Below are 24,033 nucleotides of genomic sequence, written 5' to 3'. Positions count from 1 at the left end.
AAATAATTGGAATTGCTAGTGCTTTGATGATCAATTAGGTGAACCATTGCTGAAGTTATTTATTTGCTAGACTTTTAATTATTATTACCTTGTTTTTTAGTGAATTATCATTTAATTTTTAGTTGGCTATTTTACTCTTAGTTGAATTGTTTTAATTGCCACTCTTTATAAAAAAACACCCTCTATGTTTCTTTGAATTTCTAAAGAGACAAATATCCCCAATCCCTGAGGATACGACCCTACTTGCCCTGTCTACAAATTCATAATTATTTCTGAAAAAACCATCATATTCGGGTATATCGGATCAAGCAAATTCTTCGGGAATAGGGTGAATCAAGTAACCTATTGCACACCTACAGTCCCTGCTCCAGTATTTGGAATCGGATTTTGGTTACTTTAACTGGCAATTAGGTTTATTTTTATTATTGTACAGGATTTGACAACATGTCATTCCCTGCTCCTTTTCAATCAATGCCTTAGCTAATTGGACTACTTGCCTTTCAAGATTTTAGATGGAAGTTTGTTGAGATCGAGCCATTTGATCCATCTTCTGCATATTCTGCAGCATCATCTCTTTAAAACTTGGCTTTTCTCTTGTACAGGCAGGAGAGGATATTGAGAGGTCTGCTGCAAATTTTGGAACCTAGGTGGTCCCGAAAGGCTAACTCGATTTCTTCAAGAAAGATTAGGGTGATTCCTCCATGCTTTATTGTACGTATTATAGAATGGGTCGTTTCTCAGCTGCAACTTTTGCCTATCATACACTTTGATAAAATTGACGTCTTCAACCATGGTGCGAGCTCTCTATTATAACAGTTGTAGCTGTGTGCCCAAACATGTGACAATATGCACATAGTTCCTAAGATTGAACTTCCAAATTTAAGAGCAGTTGCGTTTGACCACTCAACTTACCAATCTATGAACCCAAATCTCTTGTAATGCTGATTTCATGGACTTCTACTCTCTTGCCCTGGGTAGCTTTTAGCTGCGAGTCGCTAGATAACAACTCATAGAGATCAACCAAATTCTCAAGGATTTTGTCCCCAATATAACTTCCATCTACTACATGCATCATATTCTAGGTTGTCAATGATCCATCATAGAAGAATTGCACTTGTAATGCCAAAATATTGATGATGGGGAGACTAAGAGAGTAGTAACTTGAAAAGCACTCAGGTTTCATGAATTTGCTTTTCTTCCATTTGAGAAAAAGTACAGTTCTTGTTCCTCAGGTCAATGATCATTTGAGGTGAATAATATTTGGTCATAAAGATGTCGTAAACATATTTCATTGTTCTCCAGGAGCCTTCAGGTAAATTAAGAGGTTAAGACAATATGGGTTCTCAATTCAATACAAACTCTAAGAATATGTCTATAGTAGTCAAATACAAACATGTAATTAAATCAAAATAAAGGTAAAGAATTTAACTTGGATAAATAATCAAAACTCCTTCACAAAATCCTAATCCTAGATATAAATTAGTTCATCATAATATTAAGAATGAACAAGAATTCATTATTGAAAAAATATAAGATTTAGAGTAAAGAGCATGTAAAACCTTCCAATTGACAAAACTCTAAAACCCGCGCTTGATCTCCTTTTTGATTCTTGAATCTCAAAGAAAAATCCTAGAGCTAATATTTAGATAAGTGCTTTCTCACCTAAAAACTTCTTAAGTACACCTATTTATAGTTTCCTAAAATTTCAGTTGAATCCCGAAAGGAATAGGCATGTTAAAGCTGAAGAAAACGAGCCCCATGAAATCTCCCGATCAAGTCCGGCACCGAGAACGACAAGTCCGTCACCGGACACATGGTGCATATTTGTTTCGATTGCCTTTTTCCTGCCACTTTTGGTTCAAGTTTCACATGCAATTTCCAAGCCAACTCGCATCAAATCAACACGTTTTCCTCCCCGATCTCACTTTTTCCTACAAAAACCACATCTATTTTTCCTACAAAAACCACATCTATCCAAGTTACACAAGTTCCCATCCAATTAAAGCACGAAAAGGCACAATTAACCAACAATTTATATGTGTAACATTGCTGAAATCCACACCCTATCAGTAGCAAAATATTTTTCATTTTCTAAGCACAATTTTCGTGTCCTATCATGTTTGCCTTGACATATAAGTTCTCTCTTTATTATTATTATTATTATTATTATTATTATTATTATTCACAACATCGTGCATGATATCTAATAAGACATGCAAAAAGCAATATGGATTTGTTTTGTCACATTATTACATTATTAACAGCTAGTTTTTTTAACGTAGTGTTTGTGAACGGAAAGATTTGTAAGTAACAGATGGTTGTGAACACCAATGATTTCTTCTTTCAGGAACTGAACAAACCTGGAGATGCAGCAAATCGACAAGGTTCTAGTGCTACTGCTGTGAATGTCAACGATCTAGCTGGGCTCAACACTTTTGGAGTTAGCTAGCTCATCTTGATTTCGCTCATTATGGCCTAAACCTATCCCACACTCATCCTTGTCCAATCGAGGTCCTATTCGTGTTAGAGGGCACTCTTCGTATTGGTTTTGTCACTTCAAATCCACCAAATAACCTAAAAAATGGCCTTTTTACATAAACGTTGAATCCAAAAGATGTTTTCTTGTTCCAAAAAGGTATGATTCACTTCCAATTTAATGTTGGGAAGATCAATGCTATTGACTTTGCTGGTTTCAGTAGCCAAAATCCAGGAGTCAATACTATTGCAAATGCAGTCTTTGGATCAAATCCTCCCATTTCTTCGGATGTTCTCACTAAGGCATTGTAGCTTGACAATAAAGTCATTGACTTACTTGAGGCACAGTTTTCTTGACACAGCAAAAAAGGATCCATGGATTTGTTCTAAATTTCTACTAGCATGACTCTTGTACTATGCATGCCCAGGGCATTGCAAAGATTAATGCGATAAATTCAGAAACCTCTCTTGAGGTTTCTAGCAATTGCACGAAGCTGCCCTCAAATTTCAAAAATTACATCTACTTCTCTTGTTTTTATGGTTTATGTAACAATAAAGGCCCAATAGCATGTACTTTTTCACAAATATCCTAAAAATACCCTTAACAAGGCAAAACAAAACAAACTTTTAATCTTTAACTTCTTGAACGTGACATACTCTCTAAAGCCAATGGAGTCCAATTGATGTGGACATCAAAACTTGTGCTAAATGGATTATAGAGCCTTTTAGACTTCCATTTATTTAATTCAAATGTAAGGAGGTTTAGGCAAGAAGCTTGGAAGACGTTGGCTTAGCTCGAAAAAGAAAATTAAGTTACTGCCCACAAAAACATTTTGAATAGAAGACTAGTATCAGGTAAGATATGGTCATGTCAGATTACCATAGATTATTGTGATTTTTAGAATTTTTTCTATTTTAATTACTTATTATTTGGCATTAAACTAAATTGTTTATTTAGTTATTGTTTAGTCAATAAATCCCAATCTCGTGTTAAGCCTTAAGCTTAATGGGCCGTTAATTTAGTTGAGTCTAATAGTTTAGTTATTAGATAAGAGAAGTCAGTCTAAATCCAGTTTAGATTTTGGTTTAGGTTAGGGTTTTTACCCATATAAGGGTTTAAACATTATTGTAATAGGGAGTTGAGTTTATGACATTAAACCTTTGAGGTTTTCCCTAAGCTTGTGTGGATTTCCTTGCTTAATTCTAAATATTGATTCACTTTGAACATGTTCTTGAGTGGATTGAGTGTCGTATCAATTTGGTATTCACCCAAATTGTGGCCAGCCTACCCAAATTCCATCCAAATTTCTTCCAAACCTATCTCCTTACGAATTAGGGTTTTCCTGTGGGATTACGGATTTCTTCATCTTCAAACTCTCAATTTCATTTTTCCCTATATCACTGTTACCTTCTTTATCTTCCTCTAGTTTGACAATAAAATCCACAGTCTGCACCTTGTTAATTTGGTAACTTCAATTGTCTAACATTTATAAAGAGTAAAAATATTGAAAAAAAAAGAAGGGGCCTAAAATTTTTATAGTAAGAAAGAGACAAGAAGACAAAAAAAATACAGACAAATTTTGGAGATGGTAAAAAATTGATAATGGTGTGGTTGGTAACAATGGAGTGTGATATTTGGTGAGAGAGAGAATCAGTTATAGGAGAAAAGAGAGAAAATTATGAAAGAAGGAGAGATGGGGGGAGAGAGAAAGAGATGAAAATCAGAATATGGTGACAGGTGTCGAGCCTGCACAATAATAAATATCTACTCGAGAAAAATATAATTTTTATATATAGGGTGAGCAGGGTTTGGGAAAATACAATAAATCCTCGGGGACTAGGGAAAATTTGTCTCTTCGAAAGTTCAGATTATTTGGGGGATTTTTTTTTATAAAAATAGAAATAATTAAACTATCAAATACAATAAAATAAGCAAATGAAAACTAAATGACAATTTATTAAAATGGAATCAATAATAAATAACTGTAGCCAAGAAATAACTTCGGAAATGGTTCACTTAATTAATCATCAATACAAACATAATTTCATTTATTAACTGATAAATAGGTTATAACTGCTAAACAAACGATGACAATCAACTTCTCCTTCCTGTATTGGTGATCAAGGTACGACCATTAATCACTGCCCAAATTTAGAAATAACTCTAAGTACGACTTTAGAGTTCAATTTTCCAATTGTCTTACGAATTAGAGAAGCCTTGTTCTAATCAAATAACACGCTACAAGAATTATTTTAAATTAGCCCATATATTCTCCTTACACAAATCCAATCATGCCAGTCAACACTAATTTAAAGTAATTAAATAATTATAGATTTAATTGCTCTAACTGATTTTAGGTTATTAGATTAAATTAAATATCGGACCCTTGATATTCAAATAACATAATAACTATAAGAAATTAAATCAGAGAATATATGAATACCAAAAAGTAAAAGGAATAAATAAAACCAATTCAATCTCACAATTTTGGATGAACCAAATCCTCCGTTGCTTCTTGACTAGAAATAGAAAATTAGTTCATCTCCGTTGAAGAAATCTCAGGTAAAATTGTAGAATCAATGTTTGAGATGAAAATATCCGATTCCAAATAAAAGAAAAGGAATGTCCCAATGTTTCTTGTGGCCAACAAAGAAAAGATACCTATCCTCCTCACTAGTCGCGTCTCTTGAGGCCGAAAAGAAAGAGTCAAAGTCCATACTCTTCTCCCGTGTTTTGTTTCCTATTCTTACTAAAACTACTACTACTAAGTAAATTCAAATTATCCCAACAAACCAAATCCTATCCGAACAAAAAAAGAAAAGTCTTTGTAAAATAGAATAGCATCCCAGTAGAAATGAAATATTGTCCATGCGGTGCGAAATCTAACTCTTGTGACTTCAACTCATGACTGGAATTCACGATACAACTCTTGAACTTTTTAGGATGTACAGAGTTCTAATTTTGACATGACCATGCTGAACAATAACTTTAGTGAAGAAATCATGCCTTTTAATTTCTTTTTATTCAAATCCCTACAACCAACGATAATTACCAAAAATAAGTAGAATTCACCAATTAACACAATATTTGGTAAAATGAAATAAGAAATAATCATAAAATTAATAATAAAAATGCAACTTATCAATTTCCCTCATACCTATACTATGCTTGTCCTCAGGCATATCCAAACTCAAAAACATAATCAAGGTAGCAAGATTCTGCAGCAGTTTATATCAGCACAGACACCCTATTATCTCAACAAGTTCCCCAAAGTCAAAATATACTGAATTTTAACAATCCTTCATAGAACTTTTAACAAAGGCACTCGTCACTCACAAAAGTGTATAGGCATAATATACTCTCAAATCAATACTATGGAATGACTTTACCATAAGTTTGCTCGTGTATAGTGAATCTAATACCAAAATCCAAGGGACTTAAATAAAGTTGTAATGGGGCTCAGGCCAAGGTAGGATAGAAAGATGGATTAAAAGGTGTAAACTTGTCAAAGAAGATGTCAGAAAGTAACTGCATAAAATCAAATATCAACTTCACATCAGTCCACATGATCAAAGCTTTTCTTACAACTTCCAATAACTCAGCAAGTGAAGGCATGCTCCCGGGCTTTCGTCGTGGATCACCAAATGCCACATTATGCCCAAAAACATGTGATAACGTGTCCTTTCTTTTTCTTTTTTTTTCGATTAGCATCCACTCTTCACATTTATTTTTTTCAATTGCTAACACTGCTAGAATTCATACATATATTGCCTTGTACCATCACAGTAAGTCTTCATACAATTAAATCATGACACTTCTTTGACATAAGGTTCAACGACAAAGTCTAAAATAGGAGGTCTTGGGTAACAATTATGGTGTAAAACAAAGAAAATGTCACAGGGTCAAACATGGCTCACTAATGGTAAACAAAAGATTGGCAGGTCTTTAAGAAAGTCAAAAGAGTTGAAATCCTAAGTACCTTTGTCGTGTTCTAGCATCAAAGTCAACAAAAATGTGGTCTTGACACGTATACCAAAGCAAGTTCTAGAATGATAAATCATATGCAATAACCACTCAACAAACAAAACATAGAGCAAATTAAGATAAGATGCTCAACAACTGGCCTAGTAAACTCACAAAGTGGTTCAAAATTTTCAAATTCAACATATTCATCAGTTGAAGTCCTTAGCAAGAGAAGTAAGATGCTCAACCAATACAAATTTATCACAGATACTTGCAACGTGATTGTACGAATTCATCATTGTCCATAAAAAGAGAAAAGACAACCAAAAGTAACTAGCCAATATAAAAATATTCACAAGTAAACCTAGCTAGCTATCTTAGATCCTCCCTCACACCAAAATCTGACATTATCCCCAATGAAAAAAATAAAGAACAAAATAAAAAGAAAGAAGACAAAGGCACTTCCCTTTTCGTGGAGGAGGTAATAAACATCTCTACGGCTCGAGAGGAAAAGATGGGTTGAAACCCATGTGACGAAAGAAGCTACCAAGTTCTGCGTCATCCGGATAATATGGAGCTCTAGGCGAGTGAGACGCCCTGTCATCCATTTCATCTCTCCTTGAAGGGTCTAGAACTACTCCTATCCACAAAATGGCAATGGTGGGATCGACGCGGAAGGCCTTGGGTTATCACGAAGCAAATCATCAGCATGCAGGGGATCTTGTCGATGCTTGCCTCGTCGACAAGGAGGTTGAATAGAGGCTAGCGGGGCAAATATATATTCACCAAGAATGCACTCCACAACCCCCATTTTTTCCAAGCAACCTAAATCCAAAGACTCCATAGGACGAGCTAAATATAAATCATGGTTAGCTAAATCTAAAACGCCCAGATTAATTGCCAAATGAGTGATGTATGAACTCCGGATAAGTGGTTTGTTCTTCTTAGGCAACACCGACTTGAATTGTGTGGCCAACGATTAACCTTAAAGTTATTCAACATGCACCACAAAAAGAAGTACTTGGGTTTGGCCAAGATACCTGAGTTGTCTCTCTTACTCGAAAAGCTTATAGCAAAAAAAAGCTGAATATATCGCCAAGCAAGGAACTTAAGGAAGGAGCTCTTAGATTGGTTTGGATCATATTGCTTCCTATCAATAGATAACTCTTGCCATAAACCCACGTGTCGAGAAGAAGGGCTTGACATAGTCACAAGTACTATCAATATACTCTCTCGTCTTAGATTGGACTCTATCAATGAAACCAAAGGCAAGATTGAACTCAGTGATCGACTGTCTAAACTCGCTACCTAACAGTTGATACCTAATCACATTGGGGGTGTTGACAGTGAATTCATTGGGTAACTCAAACTCGAATCTGGCATAGAACTCCCTAGTCAACTCAACATAGAATCTGGCATAGAACTCCCTAGTCAACTCAACATAGGTGGAAAATCGAATTCGATTATAGTTACTCCATCCAATAATGGTAAACATCTAATCCACCTCATTGGCAATTTGTAAAGCCTCTAGTGTAGGTTGGTGGATGTACTTACTAGCAATGATGCTCCTCTCACAACAAGTGGCATATCGGCGTTTATCATCCTTTCTAGTAAAGTTCAAGTTCCCCCCAAAGTAAACTGGTAAATCTATGTGTATACCTCTATTCCGACCTAACCGAGACTTTTGCCCTAAAGTAGAGGCAACAGAAAATTTAGATTTCCTAATGGTGGGCTGTGGTGACGAAGTGTTGGCCTTTTTCTTAGTGGTGGGTTTTTTCTTGGCCATTGTCTTTCTTAATCAATCCCAAGAGATAACCAACCAAAGAGGTAAACCAACCACAAGAAGTATCAACTAACCATGACAATTGGTTTTACAACTGACTGAAAGGAGAGAGACAGGTAACTGCCCAAATTGCTCTCGAAGGAACCAACTATGATTGCTTCAAACCTGAATTGAACGGGTTATCAACTCACACCACAGCAAAGCATCAGCCAAACTTCAACTATGAATAAATGTGGTCCAAGAGTCACAACAAGGAATACTCCATTGTTAATTAACAATCAATAGAGGGCCAAAGTGATGCTACTTGACCCTAATTTAATTTCAGATTACAGGTAGTAGATTACATTGAATTATCTCAAAAATCAATTACTCATGCAACAGGACCAGTCGTCAACTAAATCAACTAATGTATTTAACCAATTACCAATGAAAAATAATTGCTAGCAAGGCAATCAAGCTTAGAATAATTTGCAACAGTTTCCCAAATCAGCACCAAAAGAGTGGCAAGAAAACAAAGAAAACTGAACTCACAATCCTGAGATGTTCAGCAAAGTGATGCTAGTTTGACTGTGATGGAAGGAGAGAAAAGAGCAAATGATGGCCGAAAGCAGCGGACGGCAATGAGGAATGACTGACGTTGATCTTGGATCGTGCAAAGGACGTCAATGATGATCGGCGAAAAATGGTAACTACGATTGTCGAGTGGCTAGTCGCGGTGATCGGACAGAAAGGAGCGACGGTGATGATCGGTCAAAGATGATGGTGACGGCAGCGATCAACGGACGAGCGAGGGTGTGGCAACAGTCATCAATCAAACGGTAGCAGCGGCAGCTCTGAAGCTCTAGGGTTTGGTTGTGCAATTGGGAAAGGGGGAAGGAAGAAAAAAAAAAGAAAGAGAGAAAGAAAGGGGAAGAAAGAAAGAAAAAGAAAGGGAAAAAGGAAAAAAAATTACTCCCTCCGTCCCATTAGAAGCGTCATACTTTCCTTTTTGGTCCATCCCAAAATTAGTGTTACTTACCAATAATGGCAATAAAAACTTTCACCGATTTCCACTGACACCCTTAAATCTTACAACAAGATTCTTATATTTTAGTGGGCCCCAAAGTTCACCTATGAAATAGGGAATTTTCATGTGATGGTGTGTGAGTGTCACATTAGAACCAGCAGGATTCGTGCATTGCACTTTCTCCAAAAGAGCTTGAAAATATATCATGTGTATGGGTCCCACAATCTTATCACCACTCTATCCTACCATCAATGGAGCAACACGTCAAGCTGCATAGCTAATTCAACAGGGCATTCTTGGAACATGACCCATTACCTTTTGAATTCTGAGCACTATTGAAAAAATGTGGGATTCCCAAAGCACAACAAATTGATCGGGACAGAGGGAATATATGATTTATTTTATTTTTTTCGTTTCGATTTTTTTGTTTCTGAATTTTCAAAATTTTTTTAAAAAAATTAAAATTTTTTAATCATCTCACTAGAAAAAGGCGTGGGCAAGTCATAAAGTGGAAGAGTCTTCTGATCATGATTTCAGGAGATTTCTTCCTAGCACGTGACCAAAATGATGGACTCGCAAGTCAAGTGCGGACGTGCCTTCGTTCAACTACAAAACACAAACATTAAATGAGTAAAATGAAACATAAATATAAAAATGAGATAAACACAATTGAAATAACATCAACAGGTTGTCTTCTAACAAGTGCCTTTATTTAACGTTTTTTGTTAGACATGGCTAAATGCCTTCAGTTTGTATAAGTTGGATTTCAAGTTGCAACATCTCCACCTCTTCAATTGGAAAACCTTCGTAATAAAGTTTGAGACGATGCACATTCACCACAAACTTCTTATCCATTTTCCAATTTTGGATTCCCACTTCACCATAATAGAAAACATGAGTAACTACAAAAGGACCAATCCAACGAGAACATAATTTATTTGAAAATAATTTAAGTCTCGACTGATAGAAAAGAACTTGGCCAACTGCAAAGTTCTTTCTAGAAATTTGCTGGTTGTGAAAAACTCTACTTCTCCCATAAATTACTGCATTCTCGTAGGTTTCATGTCAGATCTCCTCTAATTCTTACAATTATAACTTCCGATGAACCCCGGCCTCCTCTAAGTCCATATTGCACTATTTCACTACCCAAAATACCCTGTGCTCGAACTCTATTAGAAGATGGTTTGACTTTCCGAATACCAACCTATAGGGGAACATACCTATAGGCATCTTGTACGCGATTCGATATACCCAGAGTGCATATTTTAATCTTTGGTTCCAATCCTTCTTATTAGAACGCACCATCTTCTCCAAAATAGATTTGATTTTCTTGTTCGAGATTTCAGCCTAATCATTTGTTTGAGGATGATAAGATGTTGAGACCTTAGGAAAGACATCGTACTTCCTAAAATGTGCAGCTATCGTCTTATTACAGAAATGTGTCCCCCTGTCACTGACAATGGCCCTTGGCATTCTAAAACGTACAAAAATGTTAGAGTTAACAAAATCTGAAACCATTTTCGAATCGTTAGTTTAGGTGACTTTATTTTCACCTATTTGGAAACATAGTCAACTGTAAATATAATATAAGAGAAAATCAAATGACGTAGGAAAGGACCTATAAAATCGATATCCCAAACATAAAAAATTTTAAAAAAATTATGGGAATTTGCAGTATTCGATCCCTACAAAAAATATTACCTACTCTCTAACATCTATCACAAGATTTACAAAATAAATATGCATATTTGAACAGGAAAGGCCAGTAAAACCCGCTTTCTATTACCTTGTGAGCTGTTCTTTTCTGTCTAAAATGACTTCCATATACAAAAGCGTGACAAAAATTTCATATGGATTGGAATTCATTTTCACTTACACATATTCTCATAACTTGATTCGCACACCGCTTCCACAGGTAAAGGTCATCCCATATAAAATACTTAGCATCACTTTTCAACTTGTTCTTGTTTACCTTAGGCCATCCTGCAAGTAATTTCTCAGTCACTAAATAATTAACAATATCAGCGTACCAAGGCAAAGAAGAATTAATGAAAAATAATTGCTCATCAGAAAAAGTTTCTCTTAATGGAAATTCCTCTTCGACAACGGGTATGCAACTCAAATGATCAGCTACTAAATTTTCTGCTTCTCTTTTATCTCTGATCTCTAGGTCAAACTCTTATAGAAACAATATCCACTTAATCAATCTTAGTTTCACATCTTTCTTTGTCAGCAAGTACTGCAAAACTACATGATCAAAATATACGATAACTTTAGCACCTAATAAATATGACTTAGATTTTTTTAAAGAAAAAATTAAATTAGGAACTCCTTTTCGGTGGTAGAGTAATTAAGTTGAGATCCATTCAAGGCCCTCGATACGTAGTAAATGGCGTGGGCAATTTTTCTCACTCTCTAACCCAGCATTGTTCTCACTACATAGTCACTAGCATCACGCATGATCTTGAATGGGAGACTCCAATCAGGGGGTTGGATGATTGATGGTGAACTTAGGAGTTCCTTCAACTTGTTAAACGCCATTTTACACTCGTTGTTGAATTCAAAGGCCACATCTTTTTGCAAAAACTTAAATAGAGGTGCTCCAATTTTCGATAAGTCTTTGATAAACCTGCAATAGAAACCTGCATGTCTAAGAAAAGATCGTACTTTTCGTACGCTTGTGGGGTAAGGTAAAGTAGACACAATATCTATCTTGGTCTTATCAATTTCGATACCTTTGGATGACACTACATGAACTAAAACTATTCCATGTTCAATTATAAAATGACATTTTTTTCAATTGAACACTATATTAGTTTCTATACACCGTGTCAAAATTAATTTTAAATTGTCAAGATAGTTATCAAAACTATCACTATACACACTGAAGTTATCTATAAATACTTCTATAATTTTTTCTACATATTTCGAAAAGATATTTACCATACACCTCTGAAAAGTGGTAGGGGCGTTACATAATCCGAAGGGCATTCATCTATACGCAAAAGTCCCAAATGAGCATGTGAAGGTGGTCTTCTTTTAATCCTCCGGTGCGATTGCAATCTGAAAGTAACCTTAAAAATCATCCAAAAAATAATAGTAAACTCGACATGCTAACCTTTCAATCATTTGATCAATAAAAGAGAGAGGGAGGTGATCCTTTTTCATTATAGCATTTAGTTTCCAATAGTCGATGCATTGGCCCCATCCGGTGGATTTTCGGACTGGAACTAACTCACCCTCGTACTATCACTTTCGCTTTCTTTAGAACCACATGTATTAGACTCACCCACAGGCTATCTGATATAACATGAATAATCCCCACGTCTAGCAACTTTAATATCTCCTTCTTTATCACTTCCATCATCAAGGGATTCAATTTTTTTTGAACTTGTTTCACAGGTTTGACACCTTTTTCGAGTCTAATTTTGTGCATACATATAGAAGGGTTGATCCCTTTGATATCAACTATGATCCAACCTATTGCCTATTTATACTCTCTAAGAAGCCGAATCAACTTATTTTCTTGAGTCGATGATAATTTTGCAGAGATGATCACAGGAAGAGTCTCCTCATCACCTAGATGCGCATACATCAAGTGATTTGGTAGGGGATTCAACTCTACAATAGATGCTTGCACAACATAAGGTAACAACTTTTGATAAGATTCTGGTATAAAAATGGATGCAAACTCATACTTTGTTATCGTGGTTGCTAAAGATTGTAGTGCTCCAACCACGTGGTTGAGGTCATCACTTAACTTCATATCATGAGTTGTGTCCAACTCAAAGTGTTTGGTTAAAACAACCTCTAACTCATTCCTGCCATCAATTTTAAAAACTTCCTATATAACAGTATTAATGATACTCACAACAAAAATAGAGTTAGAACTAGAAGGAGAAGGATACTTCATGGCCTCAAATATATTAAAGAGAATAATTTCTCCGTCAAATTCCATGGATAAAGTTTCCTTATTGACATCAATTTTTGTCTGAACCATACTCAGAAAGGGTCTACCTCATAGTAGAGGGAATGGGTCTGGGGAACTTTTGGTAAAATTCTGGTACAAAAATGGGTGCAAACTCATACCTTGTTGTTGTGGTTGCTAAAGATTGTAGTGCTCCAACCATGTGGTCGAGGTCATCACTTAACTTCATATCATGAGTTGTGTCCAACTCAAAGTATTTGGTTAAAATAACTTCTAACTCATTCCTGCCATCAATTTTAAAAACTTCCTATATAACAGTATGAATAATACTTACAACAAAAATAGAGTTAGAACTAGAAGGACAAGGATACTTCATGGCCTCAAATATATTAAAGCGAATAATTTCTCCGTCAAATTTCATGGATAAAGTTTCCTTATTGACACCAATTTTTGTCCGAACCATACTCAAAAAGGTCTACCTCATAGTAGAGGGGATGGGTCTGGGGAGTGGTCATCGTCCATATCAAGGACATAAAAATTAGCTAAAATATTAATTTATTAACCTTGACTAAAACATCTTCAATTAGCCCATCAGGATATACATTAGTTCTATCGGCTAATTGAATTATAGTTTCAATTTCTTTTAACAATCCTAGATTCAAAGAAGTATAAATGGACTTTGGCATTACATTAATCGATACTCCCAAATCTAGCATGACATTTCTAATCAGGGCACTTCCTATTTTGCAGGGGATAGTAAACATATCTGGATTCCTGCATTTGGGTAGGAACTTTCTTTGTAGAATTGCCAACACATTCTTCCCCATAATAATTCTCTCATCTCCCTTCAACCTCCTTCTGTTGATGCACAAATCCTTCAAGAATCTTGCATACTTCGGTACTTGTTTGATTGCGTCCAATAAGGAAATGCTGGTCTTCACCTTACAAAATATCTCTAGAATCTCTTTCTACTTATCTTGCTTCTTTAGTTTCTCTAACTTGTTAGGAAAAGGCGGTGAATTAGATCTAACTTTAATTGTAGAATCAGGAATTACCTCAGGGTTCACACACCCTATGCCTTTCTCCTCAAGCTCTTTTTTTATTCGCTCCACATTCTTATTTTTTGGAGTCACGAGCTCGAGTTCCTCAACTTCCTTCCCACTTCTTAAAGTCATAGTGCTTACATTCTTCGAGTTCATTTTGGATTGAGATGGTAATTTTTCTTGAATTTGAGATTCCAGATGGTTGATTGATATTGCCATTTGACTAATTTGATTCCGTATATCCTGCATGTCAGAGTCCATTTTTTGCTGATACTGTAAAGTGTTAGCAATTAGTGTTTTCATCATATCTTCTAAGGAAGGACCCAAATTGGAAAAGGAGGGTTGTAGTTAGGGTTTGTATTATTGCTGGTATTCGGCATGATCCCTCTAATCTGGGATATAGGTGTTGGAGTATGGATTATACTGTTTTCTTGGCGCGGACGTAAGACCAGGCATATTTACCTATTCGGCATTCTCCTCTTGAAACATTATGCACATATCTGTGGAGTGTCTTACACTAGTACAAATCCCATACGCCTTGGCTTCTGGTAAGTTTCCTTCAACCAATTGCCTAACAAAAGAGGTTTGTTCAGACAATTGCCGTTGAATAGATGAAGTTTTTATCTCATTCACTCTACATGTTGGAACATCTTCTCGTGTACTAAATTGTTGTGAGTTCTTGGTCATCCCCTCAATCAATTCCCATGCCTCACTCAGAGTTTTGTTTACTAATGCTCCCCCACTTGCAGCATCAATAATGCTCCTATCTCTAAAGAGTAAGCCCTCGTAGAAATATTGAATCAGCAATTGTTCATTTATCTGGTGTTGAGGGCATCTAGTACATAGTTTCTTGAATCTCTCCTAGTAATCATAGAGAGATTCCCCAGGATGTTGTTTAATGCCACATATTTCCTTCCTCAGACTGGTAGCTCTGAATGCAGGAAAATATTTTTTTAAAAATTTCTTCTTTAACTGTGCCCACGTTGTGATACTACCTGCTGGTAGATAGTACAACCAAGTTTCTACTGAATCCTTGATGAAAAAAAGGAAATACTCTCATTTTTATCTGTTTTTAAGTAATCCCAGGAGGCTTTATATTTGGACATACTACATCAAATTTCTGCAAGTACTTGTGGGGTTCCTCACCTAGAAGACCATGAAAAGAAGGTAAAAGGTGAATTAGACCAGATTTTAATTCAAAAGAGGTATTATCATCTAAATTTGTAAAGGCAATGCATAATGGCTGCTGATTTAAGTCAAGAGCAGCCAACCCCCTTAGGGTCTGAGTATTAGCCATGACTACTTCTTTTTCAAAATCACTCAAGACCGCACTAAAAGAATTTGTCGATTCGACTTCTGAGTCAAGCCTCTGGGATGTGCAATTAATTGTTTCTCTCTGTATTGTCTGGTCTCTTTCCTTACTCTACACGCGGTCTTCTCTATTTCATGATCGAAAATTAATTCGTTTGTATGAGAAGAACGAAACATAAACTAGAAAAGTACCAAAAAAATTAAGAATAAAATGAACTAAAAAAAAGACAAATTAACTAATGCTAATCTCCGGCAACGGCGTCAAAAATTGACAGGTGTCAAGTCTGTACAATAATAAATATCTACTTGAAAAAAATATAATTTTTGTATATAGGGTGAGTAGGGTCGAATCCTCAAGGACTGGAGAAAATTCAACTCTTTGAAAGTTCAGAGAATTTGGGAAATTTTTATAAAAATGAAAATAATTAAACTATCAAATAAAATAAAATAAGCAAATAAAAACTAAATGACAATTTATTAAAATGGAATCAATAATAAATAATCTAATCAAGAAATAATTTTGATAATGGTTACTTAATTGATCATCGATGCAAAGATAATTTCATTTATTAACTGATAAACAAGTTATAACTGCCAAACAAGCGATAACAATCAACTTTTCCTTACTATATTGGTAATCAAGGTATAATCATTAATCATTGTCCTAATTCAGAAATAACCTTAGGTACGACTTTAGAGTTCAATTTTCCAATTGCTTTACGAGTTAGAGAAACCCTGTTCTAACCAAATCATATGTTACGAGAGTTATTTTAAATTAGCCTATATATTTTTCTAACTCAAATCCAATCATGCGAATCACCACTAATTCAACGCAATTAAATAATTACCAATTTAACTGCTATAACTGGCTTTAGATTATTAGATTAAATTAAATATCGGGCACTTGATATTCAAATAACATAATAACCATAAGAAATTAAATCAGAGAATATATGAATACCAGAAAATAAAAGGAATAAATAAAATCAATTCAATTTCACGATTTTAGATGAACCAAATCCTCCGTTGCTTCTTGACTAGAAATAGAAAATTAGTTTATCTCCGTTGAAGAAATCCCACGCAAAATTGTAGAATCAATTGCCGAAAACATTCTACAAATTTGAGATGAAAATATCCGATTCTAAAGAAAAGAAAAGGAATGTCCCAATGTTTCTTGCAGCCAACAAAGAAAAGGCACCTATTCTCCTCACTAGTCACGTCTCTTAAGGCCGAAAAGAAAGAGGCAAAGTCTTTACTCTTCTCCCGTGTTTTGTTTCCTATCCTTACTAAAACTACTACTACTAAGTAAATTGAAATTATCCCAACAAACCAAATCCTATCCGAACAAAAAAAGAAAAGCCTTTGTAAAATAAAATAGCATCCCAATAGAAATGAAATATTGTCCATCTGGTGCGAAATCTAACTCTTGTTACTTCAACTCATGGCTGGAACTCACAAGCCAACTCCCGAACTTCTAGGACGTATAGAGTTCTAACTTTAACGTGACCATACTGAACAACAAGTTTAGTAAAGATATCACACTTTTTAATTCCTTTTTATTCAAATCCCTACAACCAACGATAATTACTAAAAATAAGTAGAACTATCAATTAACACAATATTTGGTAAAATGAAAGAGGGAAATAATCATAAAATTAATAACAAAAATGCAACCTATCACATGGATGGAGTTGTTCTTTGAAATTAGGAAATGATAAGTGGAATAATAAGCAGTAAGGTTTTTTATTTTTTTCGACTTCAAATGTCCCTTTATGAATTAACTATTAAGTGGAGGACATTTTAGTCATTTGATTGGATTAAGGGAGGCCCATATAATTATTGAAATCTTAGGGGAATTGAATGAAATTGTAAAAAACCTCAAGGAAGATTTGGGAAATTACCCCAAGATTAATTTGATAATACTACTTCATTATACTAGTCCAATGGCCCCGCGCTATACGCAGGTGGGTATATGTGACCGTGCTAATAGTATGTTTTGTTTTGTAATTATTGATGTAGGAAATCATTTTATAATATGTAAAATAATTGTGAGCTAGTCATTTTTTTTATTAAATGAGGATAATTGGAAAGGATTATTGGTAGGTTATTGTATAAAATGTTGTTTAATGTTGAATAAAAATTTGGTATATATGTGTTGTGAAGTAGCAGAATATGGGAAAAGTAATGAATGTTGAAACTGCAATTTTTATAGTTATTTTATATTGGAGGAACTTCTACAAGTTCGTCATTGAATATGTGCATTTGATATTCATTCATTCCTAAATGGGAAACTTTTTAGATATTCGTAATTTGTTGATATAACTGAGTATATTAAATGTGTCAAATAGAAAAATGTGCTGAATTAAGATAGAAGTAATAATATATCTAAAAAAACCAAATCAAATGCTACAGCATTAGCATACATAGGGAACAAATAATATCATTAAAATAAAGGAAACAAAATATATCAATTGCCGTAGAGAAAAAAGGGAAAAAATAACACATTAATAGAAACAAAATGAGAAAGTACAATGAAATTAGAAATCCTAGAAAAAGTGAACAACTATTGAAATTGATACCAGTGTTAGCTAAGACATAAAGCAAAGCTGTAATACTTAATGATCTAATTACATTTTTCTATTTCACATATCGTTTCGAAAAAAAATTACATTTTTCTATTTGACACCTTTAAGAAAATTGGAACTTTTCTTAACAAATTGACAATTAAAAATTGGAACTATTGGTATTATCACACCTTCTGGGGGTTCTAAATAGAAATACTTTGCACCGCAGTATACACAATCTTTAACTTTGGGCAAAATATTTGGCTCAGTTGGTAGTTGGTCTATTATGTGAGATTTATTCTGTTGTCTACGACAATGACCTATTGATGTTAAAGGAAAAGATATAGTTAATTAAAAGGCAATCCTAAACAGACACATAATAGATGAATAGCATTGCACTGGAAATAATACCAATAGGAGGTGATATGGTCTTTAAGAAAGATTGTGCTGTATTTGTTGGTATGGTATAAGCTACAGATTTTGCAAGTATGAAAAGAAATATAGAGGAAGGAAAAGAAGACTTCATAAAGAGAACTAATAGATAGGACAACTTAAGCACAAAAGATGGTATAATAAATGAGTATTATCATTTTAAAAAGGCTATCAAAAACTGCTGATCCGATGTTTGACACATCATGCATTTCATATTACCTATATACTATGCAACTATCAAAACAAACAAAGACTTACACAAAAGATTCATAGATATAGACAATGAATAGCACAAAGAACTTACTATTTTATATATATATATATATATATATATATGAAAAATCATATTATATTATATAAGATATAGCATAATAACCTGGTTCATTATCACACAAGTCTTTGCCATTGAATGGGACATTTAAAATAGATGAAGAAGCTGATAGAACAAGGTATGTAAATAAGAGTAAAATTATGTTAATGATTAATCCTTGTAATCATGTCAATTCTTCAATGTCGATATGCACCCAGGATCAAGAAAGGCTCTTATACCAGATGTAGAACTCAAGAAATTCTACCAAAAAATCATAGGAAATATATTTGATAAACCAATGGATATGGGGAGGTAATTTACACACTTAAAAATATGTGTGGGAGAAGAGGAATAATACCAATAATAATCTATTAATCACATCATAAGAACAAGACTCTCAATCTTTCACTCTTCTTAACTAAATGCAATAATATGACTTTCTATTTATAAATTAGATGACTTAATAAACAAGTCTTATAATCATAAGAAATTTTCTAATAAGATACTAATTTTTAAACAATAAAACTACCATAATTTGACTCCAATAAATTACTAAAACACTACTAAATAGTAATATGAAAATTTCTAATTTTGAATCTTGATTTAATACGCCAACATATATTGCATGCTCTCTTGTATGTAACTTATTACCGTATATATGCTGATGAGATACCTCCATTTAGGAAGCATTTGGTGAGAATGTGACCGTATAATGGTTGCATATTTACTACTCTTGAAATCAAACTAAGGAAGAGAACGATGGGTTTCTTTAATATCATGAACGAATTAAGATGATGTAAAAAAAAATTTCTACTATATTGGAAATATTTGGAATCTACCAAAAATAAACTAGAAAAATATGGGCACTCAACTACGGACAGGAAAACTGCAAGCCATATAATATAGGGATAATTCACTTAGTATCCTTGAATTTTGAAAAATATCACTTTCCTCCACTACATTTGACTTTTTGCATTCAAAATAAATTATTAAAAAACTCATTTTTGAATAGAGAAGATGTTTTCATCCCAAAAGTGCCCTTTTCTCGTCCTATCTTTTTTTTTTTCAAAATTGAAAGTATATTAAGAAAGCTTGAAATCAATAGACAAATTGAGTGAATACGCAATTTTAGTGTGATAAAATATACTACCTCCGTCCCATATATTTAGTTATGTTTGGGGATATGTGCTTTTTATGCATAATATAATCCACCAAAAAGTTTTTGTCTTTGTTTCACTTTTACCCTTAATCATGTGTTGGTTTGATAAGTGAATATTTTGTATATATTTTTGTACAGTTTTGCACGAGCTTTTGTCATATTTTTAGAGGATCATAGTCATACTTAAGCTCTTTTTGGTGCAAATTGCTTCAAGTGTTGTTTAGTGATCGGAACTTGCAAAATGAGTAGATTAATGCATAAACATGTGATATTTTATAGGTTATCGGAGCATGAAACACTTACATAAGATAAAGAAGAGGCAAGATGCTAGTTGAAGGACAACGGACAAATGAAACAAAGAGCGAAGATTGAGCGAAAGATAGAAGAATTTGAAGATGGAAACAGGGGAGAGGGATCCGAGCTCGAATCTAGTCTCATCCCTAGTGATTCGAGCCCTCGTCTAATCTTCTGGAGAAGTGGATCCGAGGGCCAGACGATCCAAGCTCGGATCGATTTGAAGAAGGCCTCGAATCCTGCATGAAGAATGCTGAAGAAAAGGCTAATGGAAGGGATCCGAGCTCGGATCAATTTTTCACCCCTCGGATCTAGGTGTCAGATCTTTCTCTCCCCTCTGCAAATTGCAGAACAACTTGTGCTCAGTTCACACTTACTTTTTGACTCATGTTTCACACAAAATTTCGGCTGGAAGCTGGCAGATCTCTTGTACACTTGAACAAGCAATATGTGAAGATTTCAATGAGGGGCAAATTTGGAAAGGAAGGGAGAAAAAGACATTATTAGGAAGAGTAGAAGATAGTAGAAGTAGTTGATATCAGATTTTAGCATTAGAACTTAGAAGTTAGTCTTGTCTTGTTCTCTCTAGCTAGTAGCTTTTGTGGAGAACAATTGGAGACTTCATTGTACACCATTTTGTTGAAGAAATTGAAGATCATTGGGAGCTTCTTCATTAACATTGGCTAAGCTTTCTTTAATCTATCTTTTACTTGTAATTCATGATGTGTTCATGCAATGAACCTATGTGTTTTCTTATTATATCTTACATGAGTAGCTAAATTTCAAGATCTAGGAAGTATATAAAACTTATGGCTACTTGATATGAAGTGGATATGATTTACATTTGTTATATCTTGTATTAACTTGTCTACTTGTGCATGCTTAGCCCTTGTTGTTGCTTGATTACCAATAACAAACTCTTAGTTGTTATTATTCAATGAAAATTGGTAATAATGATGGAACAACATGAGTAGAGCTTAAGTAGTAAACTCATGAGAATAGAAGTACACTTAAGTGGATTAAACATGCATTTCATGAAGGAAACAAGAGTAAAACCATTATTTCACCATGAGAATAGGGAAAACTAAACTATTTTAGGCCATTTTATCATAAGAATGAGATTTGGTAAAATTGGAAATGAATCCCTAGATAAACAAGGGTTATAACAAGAGGTAAATCTATTCATTTGTATTGTTTATGCCATGAGTGGAATCTACATCCCTAGACTCAAGTTTTTAGTGAATTTTCTCCATTTGTTATTTTGCAATTGTTTAGTTAAGACTTGTAAGTAGTAGTAGTTATAGATTCTCACATCTCCACCACTCAAAAGTGAACTAAATACACAAATCAAAGGGACTTTGATAGAGTTGTAATGGGCTTAGGTAAAAGGCGGGGTAAGAAGGTAAAAGTAAGGCGTAATGTGTTAAGAGAATGTCCGATATCCACCACATAACCACAATGCTTCACCGGAGGAATTTCACAAACAAGGCAGTTTCATTCGCTATACCCACTGTGCAGGTGTCGCCAAATTTTTTTTTCTTTTTTTTTAATAGAGGCCGTCTTGCAAGGCGTGGGCACGCCCTGTAAGCCAGAGTCTGCTGTTCACCATCTTATTGACAATTTCTCCCCCTTTTTTTTCTTTTTTTCTTTTTTTTTTCTTTTCTTTCGATCTCAGATATACAGAAACAGCACCATACAGCATCTATTCTGACACCACTTGCGACCATAGATTTATTTGCCTTGCACAAGTAATAAATTTCAGACATCTCTTAATGACACAAGGTTGAACAAGAAAGTCTAAAAGGGTCCTGGGTTATCAAACACGGCTAACAAACAAAATAAAAGGATAAAAGCTCAAATTGGTTCACTATTGGGAGACAAGATGAAGGCATGGTTTGTAGAAAGTTAAAGAAGGTTAAATCCTAAATGCCCTTATCATTTCAAATGCATCCAATTCAACAAAATGTGGTCTCGACATGTACAAAATAGCAAGTTCTAGAATGCCAATACCATGTGTGATACCCACTCAATCAAACAAAAATAGAGCAAACAAGAATAATGTGCTCAAGCATGGCTCAAAAGCTCCCAAAAGTTACAAGAATGGGTCAAGTCCAGCACATTCAACATTCAACGATATTGCCCAGGAAAAACAAAATGCCCAACTAGCATATTTGACCACATACCTGCGCACCATGATTGTATAATTCGTCATAGCAACATGTTTCAGTACTAACAAACATAGAAATGAACAGAAAGCCGACTAACTACATTGTTTTCATCATGTTTTCATTTCATTTTTTTCAGTTTTTTTTAAGAGCAAAGCCAAAAGAAAGAATGGAAACCAAAAGAAAAAATGGGAACCACTTCCCCCACACCTAAAACCTACATTGCCCTCAATGTAGAAGAGACAAATGAAATATTAGGAGAAAAGGAGAGAAACTTCCCTGACCACCGAGAGGGTGCAGCGAGACACTAAGGCCGAGGGGGGTGAGACGGAGTAAATCCAATATGAGTAAAGAAAGCCGCTTGATTCTCTGCCTGGATACGGGCGAAGACCTGTAGCGCGGCAAGACGGCCATCTAGTCTCTCAACTTGGTCACCTAGTTCATGGATGGAATCTTGGAGGTTATGGTATTGGAAATCCCAAGCAGGAGGGGCGTGGTAAGAAGATGAACCCGCCTGATCAGTGTGTGGCAGTGGATCAGTAGGGGGCACAGTCGGAGGAGCTCGAGGTCGTGGCCCGCCATCACCAGGGGCCGTTATCTGGTATACATCTCCTACTTTGAAAATAAGCCTTATCCGTTCTAAGCTACGCAGATCCAATGGTTCAATCTCACGGGCTAGCGCGAACTTGTGTTCCTTGTCTAGGTCAAGTAATCCCAACCGAATGGCCAAATGAGTAATCAGCGACCCCATAATCACCGGCTTATGCCGCTTCTGAATGACGGACTGCATTTGAGTGGCAACCCAACAGCCAAAATTAACCTGCACCTTGTTGAGCATGCACCAAAGGAAATAGAACTCAGCCTTGGTAAGGGTACCGGATGAGTCCTTTCGACCCGAGAAATTATAAGTCAAGAACCTGTGGATAACCTTCAAGTTCGGATCCTTAAGATAAGAGGTCTTGGACTGACTCGGATCATAGAGTTGGCGGTCCGTGGACCATTCCCTTCATATGTCAATGTAATCACTAGAAAAGGGTCTAGTGTAATCACAGACACTGTTGATGTACGTCCCGAAGGAAAGGATATCCTCACTCACAAACCCCAAAGTTAGATTAAAGGCATTAATAGACATATCCCGAGGGGTACCTCTTAATCTAAATTTAATCACCCCGGCTCATCCAAAGTGATGAATTCGTTTGTAGTGAACTCAAAAGTGGAGTAGAATTCATAACACAATTCTTTAAATGTGGGATAGGCAATGGTCAGATATCGCCCCCACCCAATTGCCGAGAACAACTGTTCAACCTCTCGGGCAATTTGCAAGTGATCCAGAGTTGGGGCATGAAAATACTTACATGGAGCGAAAGGATGTGGAATCAAGCTATTCAATCGGTCCTTTTGTTCCCGTGTAAGATCAGTAATAGGCTCCCCCCAATCCCTAGGAGTTATAGTTCTTTTGGATAGACCTAAGAGGGATCGAGTGAGAGGTTGGGACCCAGACGGCCCAATAGTAGTTTCCTTTTTCGGAGGCATTCAGAGCCCACAGAAATGAGAATAAATAAGCAGAGAAGCAACTAGGCAGCTACCAAAGTGGGACAG

At 35.2% G+C, this 24,033-nt stretch overlaps 1 non-coding gene and 1 pseudogene across 1 annotated transcript; both read left to right on the top strand.

The window, feature by feature from the left end:
* Positions 1-2,227: 2,227 nt before the first annotated feature.
* Positions 2,228-2,787, top strand: LOC113711257 (germin-like protein subfamily 1 member 18; annotated as a pseudogene).
* A 12,229-nt stretch (positions 2,788-15,016) lies between these two features.
* LOC113713136 (small nucleolar RNA R71) lies at positions 15,017-15,123 on the top strand. Its single transcript, XR_003453464.1, has one exon. It is a non-coding gene; the product is annotated as a small nucleolar RNA R71 (small nucleolar RNA).
* The last annotated feature ends 8,910 nt before the right edge of the window (positions 15,124-24,033 follow it).

The sequence above is a fragment of the Coffea arabica genome, chromosome 10e (genome assembly GCF_036785885.1).
Source record: "Coffea arabica cultivar ET-39 chromosome 10e, Coffea Arabica ET-39 HiFi, whole genome shotgun sequence".
NCBI lineage: Eukaryota > Viridiplantae > Streptophyta > Magnoliopsida > Gentianales > Rubiaceae > Coffea > Coffea arabica.
This window is presented reverse-complemented; position numbering and strand designations above follow the sequence as displayed.